Here is a 15,320-nt window from a genome sequence, read left to right on the forward strand (position 1 = left end):
AGATGGAGTGAAAAAGATTTTGAGTGATCGGGGCCTGAACATGCAGGAGGGTGAAAGGCGTGCAAGAAATATATTATCCCTGGGGATAGGGGAAAAAGAATACTTCCCACGCATTCCTCACGTGTCGTAGAAGGCGACTAGAGGGGACTGGAGCGGGGGGCAGAAATCTTCCCCTCCTTGTATTTCAACTTTCTAAAATGGGAAACAGAAGAATGAGTCACGCGGAGTGCTCATCCTCCTCGAAGGCTCAGATTGGTGTGTCTAAATGTGTGTGGATGTAACCAAGATGTGAAAAAAGGAGAGATATGTAGTATGCTTGAGGAAAGGAACCTGGATGCTTTGGCTCTGAGTGAAACGAAGCTCATGGGTAAAGGGGAAGAGTGGTTTGGGAATGTCTTGGGAGTAAAGTCAGGGGTTAGTGAGAGAACAAGAGCAAGGGAAGGAGTAGCACTACTCCTGAAACAGGAGTTGTGGGAGTACGTGGTAGAATATAAGAAAGTAAATTCTAGTATGATATGGGTAAAACTGAAAGTTGATGGAGAGATGGATGATTATTGGTGCATATGCACCTGGGCATGAGAAGAAAGATCATGAGAGGCAAGTGTTTTGGGAGCAGCTGAATGAGTGTGTTGGTGGTTTTCATGCACAAGACCAGGTTATAGTGATGGGTGATTTGAATGCAAAGGTGAGTAATGTTGCAGTTGAGGGAATAATTGGTATACATGGGGTGTTCAGTGTTGTAAATGGAAATGGTGAAGAGCTTGTAGATTTATGTGCTGAAAAAGGACTGGTGATTGGGAATACCTGGTTTAAAAAGGGAGATATACATAAGTATACGTATGTAAGTAGGAGAGATGGCCAGAGAACGTTATTGGATTACGTGTTAATTGACAGGCGCGCGAAAGAGAGACTTTTGGATGTTAATGTGCTGAAAGGTGCGAATGGAAGGATGTCTGATCATTATCTTGTGGAGGCGAAGGTGAAGATTTGTATGGGTTTTCAGAAAAGAAGAGAGAATGTTGGGGTTAAGAGGGTGGTGAGAGTAAGTGAGCTTGGGAAGGAGACTTGTGTGAGGAGGTGCCAGGAGAGACTGAGTACAGAATGGAAAAAGGTGAGAACAAAGGAGGTAAGGGGGGTGGGGGAGGAATGGGATGTATTTAGGGAAGCAGTGATGGCTTGCGCAAAAGATGCTTGTGGCATGAGAAGCGTGGGAGGTGGGTTGATTAGAAAGGGTAGTGAGTGGTGGGATGAAGAAGTAAGATTATTAGTGAAAGAGAAGAGAGAGGCATTTGGACGATTTTTGCAGGGAAAAAATGCAAATGAGTGGGAAATGTATAAAAGAAAGAGGCAGGAGGTCAAGAGAAAGGTGCAAGAGGTGAAAAAGAGGGCAAATGAGAGTTGGGGTGAGAGAGTATCATTAAATTTTAGGGAGAATAAAAAGATGTTCTGGAAGGAGGTAAATAAAGTGCGTAAGACAAGGGAGCAAATGGGAACTTCAGTGAAGGGGGCTAATGGGGAGGTGATAACAAGTAGTGGTGATGTGAGAAGGAGATGGAGTGAGTATTTTGAAGGGTTGTTGAATGTGTTTGATGATAGAGTGGCAGATATAGGATGTTTTGGTCGAGGTGGTGTGCAAAGTGAGAGGGTTAGGGAAAATGATTTGGTAAACAGAGAAGAGGTTGTAAAAGTTTTGTGGAAGATGAAAGCCGGCAAGGCAGCAGGTTTGGATGGTATTGCAGTGGAATTTATTAAAAAAGGGGGTGACTGTCTTGTTGGCTGGTTGGTAAGGTTATTTAATGTATGTATGACTCATGGTGAGGTGCCTGAGGATTGGCGGAATGCTTGCATAGTGCCATTGTACAAAGGCAAAGGGGATAAGAGTGAGTGCTCAAATTACAGAGGTATAAGTTTGTTGAGTATTCCTGGTAAATTATATGGGAGGGTATTGATTGAGAGGGTGAAGGCATGTACAGAGCATCAGACTGGGGAAGAGCAGTGTGGTTTCAGAAGTGGTAGAGGATGTGTGGATCAGGTGTTTGCTTTGAAGAATGTATGTGAGAAATACTTAGAAAAGCAAATGGATTTGTATGTAGCATTTATGGATCTGGAGAAGGCATATGATAGAGTTGATAGAGATGCTCTGTAGAAGGTATTAAGAATATATGGTGTGGGAGGAAAGTTGTTAGAAGCAGTGAAAAGTTTTTATCGAGGATGTAAGGCATGTGTATGTGTAGGAAGAGAGGAAAGTGAATGGTTCTCAGTGAATGTAGGTTTGCGGCAGGGGTGTGTGATGTCTCCATGGTTGTTTAATTTGTTTATGGATGGGGTTGTTAGGGAGGTGAATGCAAGAGTTTTGGAAAAGGGGCAAGTATGCAGTCTGTTGGGGATGAGAGAGCTTGGGAAGTGAGTCAGTTGTTGTTCGCTGATGATACAGCGCTGGTGGCTGATTCATGTGAGAAACTGCAGAAACTGGTGACTGAGTTTGGTAAAGTGTGTGAAAGAAGAAAGTTAAGAGTAAATGTGAATAAGAGCATGGTTATTAGGTACAGTAGGGTTGAGGGTCAAGTCAACTGGGAGGTAAGTTTGAATGGAGAAAAACTGGAGGAAGTAAAGTGGTTTAGATATCTGGGAGTGGATCTGACAGCGGATGGAACCATGGAAGCGGAAGTGAATCATAGGGTGGGGGAGGGGGCGAAAATCCTGGGAGTCTTGAAGAATGTGTGGAAGTCTCGGAAAGGAAAAATGGGTATGTTTGAAGGAATAGTGGTTCCAACAATGTTGTATGGTTGCGAGGCGTGGGCTATGGATAGAGTTGTGCGCAGGAGGGTGGATGTGCTGGAAATGAGATGTTTGAGGACAATATGTGGTGTGAGGTGGTTTGATCGGGTAAGTAATGTAAGGGTAAGAGAGATGTGTGGAAATAAAAAGAGCGTGGTTGAGAGAGCAGAAGAGGGTGTTTTGAAATGGTTTGGGCACATGGAGAGAATGAGTGAGGAAAGATTGACAAAGAGGATATATGTGTCGGAGGTGGAGGGAACGAAGAGAAGTGGGAGACCAAATTAGAGGTGGAAAGATGGAGTGAAAAAGATTTTGAGTGATCGTGGCCTGAACATGCAGTAGGGTGAAAGGCGGGCAAGGAATAGAGTGAATTGGATCGATGTGGTATACCGGGGTCGACGTGCTGTCAGTGGATTGAGTCAGGGCATGTGAAGCGTCTGGGGTAAACCATGGAATGTTCTGTGGGGCCTGGATATGGAAAGGGAGCTGTGGTTTCGGGCATTATTGCATGACAGCTAGAGACTGAGTGTGAACTAATGGGGCCTTTGTTGTCTTTTCCTAGCGCTACCTCGCACACATGAGGATGGAGGGGGATGTTATTCCATGTGTCGCGAGGTGGCGATGGGAATAAATAAAGGCAGACAGTATGAATTATGTACATGTGTATATATGCATATGTCTGTGTGTGTATATATATATATATATATATATATATATATATATATATATATATATATATATATATATATATATATATATATATATATATATATATATGTACATTGAGATGTATAGGTATGTATATTTGCATGTGTGGACGTGTATGTATATACATGTGTATGTGGGTGGGTTGGGCCATTTCTTTCGTCTGTTTCCTTGCGCTACCTCGGAAACGCGGGAGACAGCGACAAAGCAAATAAATAATATATATATATATATATATATATATATATATATATATATATATATATATATATATATATGTTATATTTTGTCGCTGTCTCCCGCGTTAGCGACGTGCGCAAGGTAACAGACGAAACCACAGCTCCCTTGCCACATCCAGACCCCACAAAACTTGCCATGGTTTACCCCAGACGCTTCACATACCCTGGTTCAATCCACTGACAGCACGTCGACCCTGGTATACCACATCGTTCCAATTCGCTGTATTCCTTGCAAGCCTTTATGTTCAGGCCCTGATCGCTCAAAATTTTTAACTCCATCCCTCCACCTCCAATCTGGTCTCCCACATTCCCCCACCTCTGACACATACATCCTCTTTTTCAATCTTTCCTCACTCATTCTTTCCATGTGACCAAACTATTTCAATACACCCTCCTCTGCTCTCTTAACCACACTCTTTTCATTTCCACACATATCTCTTACCCTTTCATTACTTACTCGATCAAACAACCTCAAACCACGTTATGTTCTCAAACATCTCATTTCCAACACATCCACCCTCCTCGGCACAATCATATCTATCGCCCATACCTCACAACCATATAACATTGTTGGAATCACTATTCCTTCAGACATACCCATTTTTGCTCTCCGATATAACGTTTTTGCCTTCCACTCATTCTTCAACGCTTCCAGAACCTTCGCTCCCTACCCAACCCTGTGACTTAATCTCTTATCCCTAGGGATATGGGAGAAAGACTTCTTCCCACGTTTCGTAAAAGGTGACTAAAAGGGATGGGAGCAAGGGGCTGGAAACCCCTTCTTTTATTTGAATTTCTAAAAAGGGAAAGAGAAGTAGGAGTCAAGCGGGAAGCGCTCATCCTCCTTGAAGGCTCAGACTGGGGTGACTGAATGTGTGTGGATGTAACCAAGATGAGAAGAAAGGAGATGTAGGTAATGTGTTTGGGGAAAGAAACCTTGATGTTCTGGCTGTGAGTAAAACGAAACTCATGTGTAAAGGGGAAGAGTGTTTTGGGAAAGTCTTAGGTGTAATGTTGGGATTTTGTGAGAGGACAAGAGCTAAGGAAGGAGTAGCAATACTCCTGAAGCAATAGCTTTAGGAGTATGTAAGAAAGTAAATTCTAGATTGTTGTGGGTAAAACTGAAAGTGATTGGAGAGAGATGGGTGATTATTTTTTGTCTATGCACCTGGTCATGAGAAGAAAGATTATGAGAGGCAAGTGTTTTCGGAGCAGTTGAGTGAGTGTAACAGCAGCTTTGATGCACGAGACTGGGTTATAGTGATGGCTGATTTGAATGCAAAGGTGAGTAATGTGGCAACTGAGGGTATAATTGGTGTACACGGGGTGTTCATTGTTGTAAATGGAAATGATGAAGAGCTTCTAATTTTGTGTACAGAAAAAGGCTGGTTATTGGGAATACCTGGTTTAAATAGAGAGATATAAATAAGTATATGTATATGAGTAGGGGAGATGGACAAAGGGCATTATTGGACTAACTGTTGATTGATAGGTGTGTAAAAGAGAGAACTTTGGATGTAAATGTGTTAAGAGGGGCAGCTAGAGGGATGTCTGGTCACTGTCTTGTGGAGGTGAAGGTGAAGGTTTGAAGAGACTTTCAGAAAAGAAGAGAGAATATTCGGGAGAAGAGAATGGAGAGAATAAGTAAGTTTGGAGAGGAGATCTGTGTCAGGAAGTATCAGGAGAATTTGAGTGTAAAATGGCAAAAGGTAAGAGCAAATGACATGAGTGGAGTGGGTGAGGAATGGTATGTATTTAGTGATGGCTTGTGCAGAAGATGCATGTGGTATGAGAAATATGGGAGGTGGGCAGATTAGAAAGGGTAGCGAGTGGTGGGATGAAAAAGTAAGTTTGTTAGTGAAAGAGAAAAGAGAGGCATTTGAACGAAATATCCAGTGAAGTAGTGCAAGTGACTGGGAGATGTATAAAAGAAAGTGGGAAGAGGTCAAGAGAAATGTGCAAGAGCTGAAAAAGAGGGCAAATGAGAGTTGGGGTGAGAGAGTATCATTAAATCTTAAGGAGAATATAAAGATGTTTTGGAAGGAGGTAAATAACGTGCATAAGACAAGAGAACAAATGGGAACATCGGTGAAGGGAGCAAGTGGGGAATCAATAACAGATAGTGATGGAGTGACAAAGGTGAGGTATTCAAACTACAGAGGCATACGTTCGTTGAGTATTCCTGGGAAATCGTATGAGAGAGTGTTGATTGAGAGGGTGAAGGCATGTACAGAGCATTAGACTGGGGAATAGCAGTGTGGTTTCCGAAGTGGTAGAGGATGTGTGGATCAGGTGATTGCTTTGAAGAATATATGTGAGAAATGATTAGAAAAAAAATGATTTGCACGTAGCATTTATAGATCTGGAGAAGGGCATATGATAGGGTTGATAGAGATGCCTTGTGGAAGGTTTCAAGAGTATATGGTGTGGGAGGTAAGTTGCTAGAAGCAGTGAAAGGATTTTACCAAGGATGTAAGACATATGTACGAACAGGAAACGAGGAAAATGATTGGTTACCAGGGAATGTCGTTCTGCTGCAGGGGTGTGTGATGTCCCATGGTTTGAATTGTTTATGGAGGGGTGGTTAATGAGGTAAATGCAAGCGTTTTGGAGAGAGGGGCGAATATGCAGTTAGTTGTGGATGAGAGGGTGGGAAGTGAGTCAGTTGTTGTTCGCCGATGATACAGCTCTAGTGGCTGATTTGTGTGAGGAACTGCAGAGCTTGGTGACTGTTTTGAAGAGAGTGTGAAAGGAGGAGGTTGAGAGTAATTGTGAATAAGAGCCAGGTTATTAGGTTCAGTAGGGTTGAGGGACGTTAATTGGGATGTCAGTTTCAATGGAGAAAAACTGGAGGAAGTGAAGTGTTTTAGATATCTGGGAGTGGATTTGACAGCGGATGGAATCATGGAAGCGGAAGTAGGTCACAGGGTGGGGGAGGGGGCAAAAGTTCTGGGAGCGTTGAAAAATGTGTGGAAGGCGAGAATATTATCTCAGAAAGCAAAAATGGGTATGTTTGAAGGAATAGTGGTTCCGACAATGTTATATGGTTGCGAGGCATGGGCTATTGATAGGGTTTTACAGAGGAGGGTGGCTATGTTGAAAAGGAAATGTTTGAGGACAATATGTGGTGTGAGGTGGTTTGATCGAGTAAGTAATGATAGGGTAAGGGAGATGTGTGGAAATAAAAAGTATGGTTGAGAGAGCAGAAGAGGCTGTGTTGAAATGGTTTGGACATATGGAGAGAATGAGTGAGGAAAGATTGACAAAGAGGATATATGTGTCAGAACCGGAGGGAAGAAGGAGAAGCAGGAGACTAAATTGGAGGTGGAAGGATGGAGTGAAAAGCAGTTGTTGGAGTGTGATAGAGTGCTTCTGCAGTGCATACACTAATTTGAACAATACAGAAAAGATTGATAGATCCCCTGTGTAGATCATGAAGAGTTCCACTTTTCTTGTCTATGCTGAATTTACAGTCCTCTCGTTGCTTCACTCTGGACTTCACAGTAAAGCCCATCAGTAGCTTTCATATCAGTATTCTTGATATTCTTGAGTTAGACAGCTGGCTCCCCACTTCCCTTAGCTAGTGTGAGGCAGGAATGCTGATATGTATGTTCATATGTAATGAGGTGAATGTTGATGTAGATGGTTCTTTTCTTCAATGTAGTTGACATGGATGATATTGCACTTTTAGTAGATACACCTGCATGGATATCAAGTAAGATATAGAAACTCCCAGATGTCAAATTAGAGTTATGTTCTTCTAGCAGAATATGTGAACTACTTTTGGCTGAATGAACGAGCTTGTGTACCAGAAGAATGTTTTGTGGCATATACTTGTCACTATACTTTTTCCATTCAGAAAATGTGAAGGAGGAATTCAAATGGAGTAGATGTACCTCATGTTACTCTGTTAAAACTCTTACACTTGTCCTTTGTAATTACCTATATTGTGACTGCTGCCAAAAAGAGGGAGGACTCAGGTGATAGAGTAATGACCCCCTCCCATAACCCCAGCAAACTCAAGAAATATCCAGTCCCTTACCCTTGGAGAAATCAATTAGGTAGTAGGGTGTTGACAACAGCCACCAAGGTGGTGCTACCATTATGACTGAGGAGTGTTAAAGTGGTGCCTGGAACCATCTTACACCCTCCAAGATGGGACTACCAACCTTCTCCTGCCATCTTACAAGCACCGTACACCTACTCAGACCTCATTGATTTTCTTCACATAAGTTTTCTTACCATCTCCTGTCTTCACAATAATTTTTTTGATATAATCATGATGGAGTCCAACAGATATATGTCCCCTATTCGCTGGCATCATGGGGTGCTAAGAATATCCAGGTTTCCATATGGCCCTTCTGCCGATGAGAGGAAGGACTCAAACATTAGTAGCACTGGTCCTTTTCAATACCTCTTGTCTGTTGAACACCTTTCTAGTACCTCTACTAACATCTTACTCCTCTTTGAAACCTGATTTTCTAATGATGTTCTCTACCCCCTTTTCATATCCATCTATAATCTCAACTCATAATTCTAATTAGAGGTAGTGTCTGCTTATTCTACCATCAAGACACTTGTTGCATGCCTATAAGACATTAAGTCTTCAAACTTTATTAACTGGTTCAAAATCTGTTTACAGACTAGTTAGCTAGACTTTTCCTTTGTTTTGCCTGCTACTGTTCTCATTCTACAAATTTTATGTCTTTCTTTGACTGTCTGTACTCCTACCATGACACTGTGGCATCCTCTGTTCTGCAGACTGAGATCCTCCTCTACTTGGGGGATTTCCTCATTCACTAAAGGGAATGGTTGAATTTGTTTCATATGGATGGTGGGACAATTGAAGCTCTCATGTTCTCCATTCTTACTAATCTAGAGTAAATTATCTTCCACCCCAAATTTCTGGCTGCTATGACCAGTCTCCAAATTTTTGGATCTGTTTCTCACCTCTAAGCCTTCACACTGTGGATACATGATCTCGCCCCCAATTGGATCATCTGACCACTCATTCATATATGTATGTTTTAACTATGCTTTTACCTCCAGTAGTTCCTTTTAAATGTAAATATTGGCACCTCAACAAAGCTGACTGGAATAACTTATGAAAATTCTACTCTGACTTTCCTTGTATAACTTACTGTCTATTATGTATTGATGCTTCTGTCACTATCAGATGCATAGCAGAGGTTATTGTTGTGGGAATGGATGCATTTATCCTCTCTTCCTCCAAGATGACCTCTTCTTCCAGTCCATGGTTCAAACATTCCTGTTCTGAGGCCATATCAGGCTTGGAAAAACTCTCCTTTCTGCAACTAAATTCAGCATTTATCACTGCCCATAATTATTGCCAGTACATTATCCATGAGGCAAAACATTCTTTTTTGAAAGGAAGAATGATGATCTCTCCTCTTCATCCACTGATAGGTCTTTCAAGTCTTTAGCTAAGGGCATGTTTAAGTACAACCTTTGTCACTCTACCTTTCCCTCACTTTTCTGTTCAGATGGTACTACAGGTGTCTCTCCTATGGACAAAGCAAGTCTCTTGGGTTCCCATTTCTCCTGTAATTCTATCTTGGTTGAATCTAACATTCCTTCACCCCCTGATACTCTTCTTATTGGTCTTGTGCCCCTTCCTGTAATCTCCTTTTGAACCACCCAAGAAGTGCATCTTTCCCTCAGGACACAAGCTAGGTCCTGATGGCATCCATCCCCTTGTAATGAAAGAGTGCACTTTTGAACTTTTTTTAAACCATTCGTTTAAAAACCAAAACTTTTCTTCCTCTTGGAACAGTATGCTGGTACATCCCATTCTTAAGAAGGATGACCATTCTAACCCCTCTTACTATAGTCCTGTTACTCTAACATCTACCATTTCCAAAGTCTTTGAATCCCTCCTCACCTCCCATACCCTCAGACATTTTGAATCTCGCGGTCTTCTCACTGATTGCCAGTATGGATTCCCTAAGGCAAGATCCATTGATGATATTCTTTCCTATCCTAATAATGCCTGGTCATCATTCCTGAAGGATTTTAGGGAATTCTGTGTAGTTGCCTTTGACATCCAAAGCACTGGGGTCTCATCTCTAAACTCCCCTCTTTTGGTTTCCCTCCCTCACATTGCTCACTCATATCTGGCTACCTCTCTGGCCAGTCTATCTCCATGGCTGTTGAAGGATCAACATCCCCCCTCTCTCCATCAACAGCACTGTCCCTCAAGGTTCTGTTCTGTTCCCTACATTTTTTCTCCTTTTTTTCAGCGATTTCCTTTCTTCCACAAGTAACCAAATGCACTCATATGATGACTCAATACTGCATTCCTCCACATCCTTCAATTCTGCTCCTTCTCCTCACACTCAATATGCATTTCATTTCATCACAATTTCATCAGTAAACTCAGACTTGGACAGGATATCTCAGAGGGTTAGATTTAATCTGGTTAAGTTTAATGCCTCCAAGTCCCAGAGTCTACCCATCTCTCTAAAATTCCTCACAACTTTCCTCTCTCCTTTGACAGTTCTGTAATTTCACCTCTTGACTTAATGAACATACTTGATATTACTGTAACATCCACTCTTCTTTGGAAACCCCACATTATGGAAATGGCTAAGTCTGCCTCATAAGAAATTGAGAGTCCTGTATAGGTATAGAAATGTATTATTCTTTCGAACAGTTGCTCTGATTAGACAAATGATTGATCCATCCTTGTTTGGAGCACTGCTTTCACATCTATGGTTGTTGTAGCTTTGCATCCGTACTTGATACAGTTGTTTTGAAAGTGGTCTGACTTTTAAACTCTTCCAGGCTAGCTTCAAAACTTAACCAGCTTGCCCTATGCTACATTGTTGATTCAGTTTCCCCCTTCTATTGGTATTATTTTGATTTTTGCTCCTGATAGCTGGCTGCTTATGTGGCCCCACCATTACATCAGATGATTAATGCATGGCCATTGGCAACTCAACACTGGGCTATTTTGATAACTGATTCCCCAAGCTTTGAAACTTTCTACCTTCTCATGGCTTTCATAACAACTTTGACCTGGCACATTTCAAGTGACAGGTTTTTCACTTCCCAAAAATTCATGAACACTTTCCCTTGTCCCTTCTTTTTCCCTTTTGTGACCCTCTCAGTGTTTCAGTTAAGGCCCAGCCTTGATGTGAACTTTTGTCCTTGACTAGAGCCTCAAAAAAAAATTCTTTAGATGTTGGAATTTAAAAAGTGTGAAACTAAAGAGATGGAAGGATGGTTTGAAAGATGCTTTGAATGATCAGGGCCTGAACATGCTGTAGGATGCAATGTATGCAAGGGTTAGAACAAGTAAGAGCAATATTATTTACAAGGGATAATAGAATGGTTGTTGGGGCTTGATTGTAAATGAGAGGCATTGGATTTGATGCCTTATTCTGCAGTGTCATGATATAGCACAACAGGTACCAAAAAGGTTTGTGCAGTATTGAATCATGCTATATCATGGCACCCTTTTCCATGTAGATAAGAGGTTACGGACTATAAAAAGAATATATCAAAATATTGTGTGAATGATGAAAATAATGTACAAGGAAACATTATCCAAGCAATGAAAATGTGTACAACAAATACAGAAAAAGATAGACAGGTATCTGCCTCATTCACATTTCTTTTCGACTCTGGGATAGGCTTGGTAAGGCTTTGTTGCATACTCTTTCTGAATTTGTAGATGATTTTCATTTCATGCATTAGATAGGAACTTAGTAAAGAAAACTATATTAAAATGATACCTATAGAGTATGAATAAGATACAGTTTACTATATCATTCATTAAAAAATATGATGAATGCTTGTGACTGAAATATGGTCACTCGACTAACCTCAGCTACCTGAATAATTAATGTTGTACTGTACTAACCATAAATTCTTTCATCTTTCTTGATATGCATTGTATTATGTTGTATATGAAACACTTTTTGTATTCAAAAATTTGTGTTCCAAAAGTCACTATACACTGAAGGTCAGGTCTAGAATGACTATAGCACTGGTATTAGCTTGAATTTCAAGTGCCGTTGTGACATACAGGATCTCACAACCTTTATATTTAATAAACCAGTACTAGTAAAGACCCTGAATTATTTATTACATTCCATGGAGTTATCACTCAGTTCTTAATGGAACTCATACCATGCAATGATCTAGATGCTACAAAGGATGATATAGCAAATTACCTCCTCACCAGTACCAGAGGAACAATACTTCATGCTTCCCCCTCCAGTATCTGAAGAGTACTGCTTCTTACTACCCTAGCCAGTATCTGATGAACAATGCTCCTCGCCTGCCCCGCTAATACCTGTGAAACAAGGCTCCTTACCTGCCCTACCAGTACCTGAGGAACGAAGCTCCTTGCTTCCCCCACCAGGACCTGAGGAACAAGACTCCTCAACTCCTCAACAAATATCTGAGAAACAATGCTCCTTGCTTCCCTTGCTAGTTTTTGAGGAACAAGACTCTTTGCCACCCCCATCAGTACCTGAGAAGGAAAGTCCCCTGTTTTCCCTAACAATATCTGAGGAAATAAGGCTTCTTGCTCCTCCACTAGTGCCTGAAGAATAAGGCATCTCTCCTCCCCCACCGATACCTGAGAAGGTTTCTTACCTTGCCCACCAGTGTTTGAGGAACAAGGTTCATCACCTTCCCCATCAGTACTTAAGGAACAAGTCTCCTCACATTCCCCCTTTATGCTGCATATGCTCCTCTCAGTGACATAGTAATGGCAAACAATTGCTGAAGTGCTTGACCCATTCTCAAGTAATTTGAAAAGGCTCACTTGTAGTAGGAATCCTTATTGAGTTTTTAGGCATAGTGGTGACTGGTTTGAGTGGGCAGAAGTGTAGAAATATATGAATGGCAAATGATGCATCCTTACTTTTTGAGAGCCAGCAGAGAATTGATGCAGAGGGCAGCCTGGCATGCACAGCATTGGCACCCCATGGCACACAGCCTGCTGAGCTCACGTCATATTGCAACCGTTCATGTTATAATGAAAAATGGGAGTAGTCTAGTTGCCTGTGCTATATCTACCTATCTGTCTATATCTCTGACACCCAAGCACCTCTGGCCATGGCAGAAGAGTATCCACTTATCCCTGTCCTTACATGTCTGCCTCTCATACACAATTCCATGCTTTCTTCCACCATTTCTCTCCTTCCAGTACTTTTCCACTGTATTTCCATATGCCACAGGTAATCTTCCTCTCACACCAACCTCTTTAATTGTGCTGTTATACATTCTCTTTTTAAACAACCTTGTCTTGCATCCTTTCCACATGCCCAAACTACCTTAAAGTACTATGTTTCACCCACTCTGCCACTCCATAATTCATTTCCTTTGCATTCCCTGCCATACCAAATCTCTCATACACCCCCTCATTTCTTTCTTCATTCCATCTAGTCATACCACATGCTCCTTTCAAAGAGCTCATTTCCACTGCCTGACTTGAATTCTGTGACTCATTCCATGCCCATATTTCAGGTGCATGGTCAGGGTTGAGAAGACTGCGCTGTTCTTTAATCCTTTCTTGACTTCCTTACTTACACCTCTACCCTTCAGTATTCTAAGAGACCCAGTAAGTATCTTACCCTATAGAGGTATCTTCCTTATTTCTCCCTCCATATTACCAAACACAACCAAGATCACTCTCAAATACTTAGATACTGTTGCCCCTTCCAGTCTTTCTTTCCCTTTGCAGAATCTATACTTTCACTGTTTTCCTTTCAGATGCCATTACTATACTTTTATGCACATTTACCTTCAGTTGCCTGTGCTTAAACAAAAAGAAAAATACACTTACAACCTAATGCAGCTCCTCTTCACTCTCAGCAAACAATAAAGTATCATCCACAAACAGATTTGTCACAAACTACCACACCTCACCATCACATTCCACCTCTACACCCTCTTTCCCCTCTTATCGCTCTATCCATGTACATGTTAAAAACCCATGGTGACATCACATAGCCCTTTCCTCATAACAACCTGTCTATTGAAACTTTTCCTCAACTCTCCATTCACTCTTACACATGCATTTGCTCCTCTGAAAATGCTATCACACTATCCCGTAGTTTTTTCCCTGCTACATGTATCCTCAACACATCCCACATCTGTCATATGCTTCTTCTGATCCATGAAACCTGCACACAGCTTCTTACCTCTTGCTAGATACTTTTCTGTTGTCATTCTCGTCACAAAAATATGATCCACACATTCTCTACCCTTCCTAAAACCCATAGCTCTTCACTTATTCTGCATTCGGTCACTTCAGTCACTCTATCAATCAACACTTGCATATGCTTTTCCTAGTATACTTTTAACAGACTTATTCCCTGTAATTGCTACATACATCCTTGGCAACTTTCCCTTTGAGTATAGAAATAATTGCAGCTTTCGCCCAGTCCTCAGGCACAACCTTCTCCTTCCATGTTAAATTGCATACCAAATGCATCCACTTTATTACACTTTCTGCTCTATACTTCACTGTGCCAGCTGTTATCCCATCCAGTCCAGGTGCTTTTCCTATCTTCAACATCATTATCACCCTTTTTACCTCCCCTCTTGTAGTAGGCCCATACACTTTTATCCTTTTCCTTCCATCCTCCATAACCATTCATGTAACAACTGCTGTCTCACCTTCTCCCACATTCATAAGTTCTTCACATTACTCTTTTCATCTTCCTTTCTCTTCCTCCTTTAGATTCAACAAGTATCATTCCTTACTTCTCACACTTACATTTGCTATCTTACATCCACCTCTTTCCTTTATCACCTCCTCCCAGTACAATTTCTTATTTTTCGATAAATTTTTCTCAACTTCCTTCCAAAATCTTCATCAACCACTACTTTGCTTTCCTGTATCAGCTTCTTACCATTCTGCTTACATTCTTCCTTCCTCCTTTGCCGAACTTCCACTGGTACATTTCTTTCAAGAAACGTTTATGCTGTTTCCTTTTCTTTCACTGCATTTTTAATGTCATCCATCACCCATGCATTCCCCTTTCATTCCTATATCACAACCTTGTATCCAACTACTAGTTCTGCAACTTTTAACAGCCTTTCTCTAAACATTTTAAATATTTCATTCACACGTCACTGCATTCCTATATTTACTGCTCTTTCATCTAGATTTATGTCACCCTTCTTTCATACTCGTCCTTGCATTCTTTCTAATTCATCTTCTCACTTGCCAGTACTTTTACCTCTTTGTTTTTCTTTTCACAATTACTCTACTTCTCCGTGATCCTCATTTCCACAAGAACTGCAAATGGTCAGAATCTCCAAAGCATCCTCTCACAATTCTAGCATTCAGTGAAACATTTTTCAACTTTTCATCCACTGCTGCAGTCAAACACGTGTTCTTCTCTTCCATCGTTTCTCATCCTCATGTATCTGTGGATTATCTTTTGTTGAAAAAAGGTGTTTGCAAGGAATAAGCCACACACTTCAAGATTGTTATATCAAATCATGCTATATCAAAACACTGCAGTACATAACAGGTAGAGAACGGGTGTGAGCAAGTGAAGCCATTCCATTGTTCCTGGCACTGCCTTGCTCATGCAGGAAATGGCAAAAATG

The 15,320-nt window shown here is 41.2% G+C and overlaps 1 protein-coding gene across 1 annotated transcript in view; it reads left to right on the forward strand.

The window, feature by feature from the left end:
* The window catches only part of LOC139751628 (glucose dehydrogenase [FAD, quinone]-like), a 212,904-nt gene that overhangs the window by 108,803 nt on the left and 88,781 nt on the right, over positions 1-15,320 (forward strand).

The sequence above is a fragment of the Panulirus ornatus genome, chromosome 11 (genome assembly GCF_036320965.1).
Source record: "Panulirus ornatus isolate Po-2019 chromosome 11, ASM3632096v1, whole genome shotgun sequence".
In the NCBI taxonomy this organism is placed as follows: Eukaryota; Metazoa; Arthropoda; class Malacostraca; order Decapoda; family Palinuridae; genus Panulirus; species Panulirus ornatus.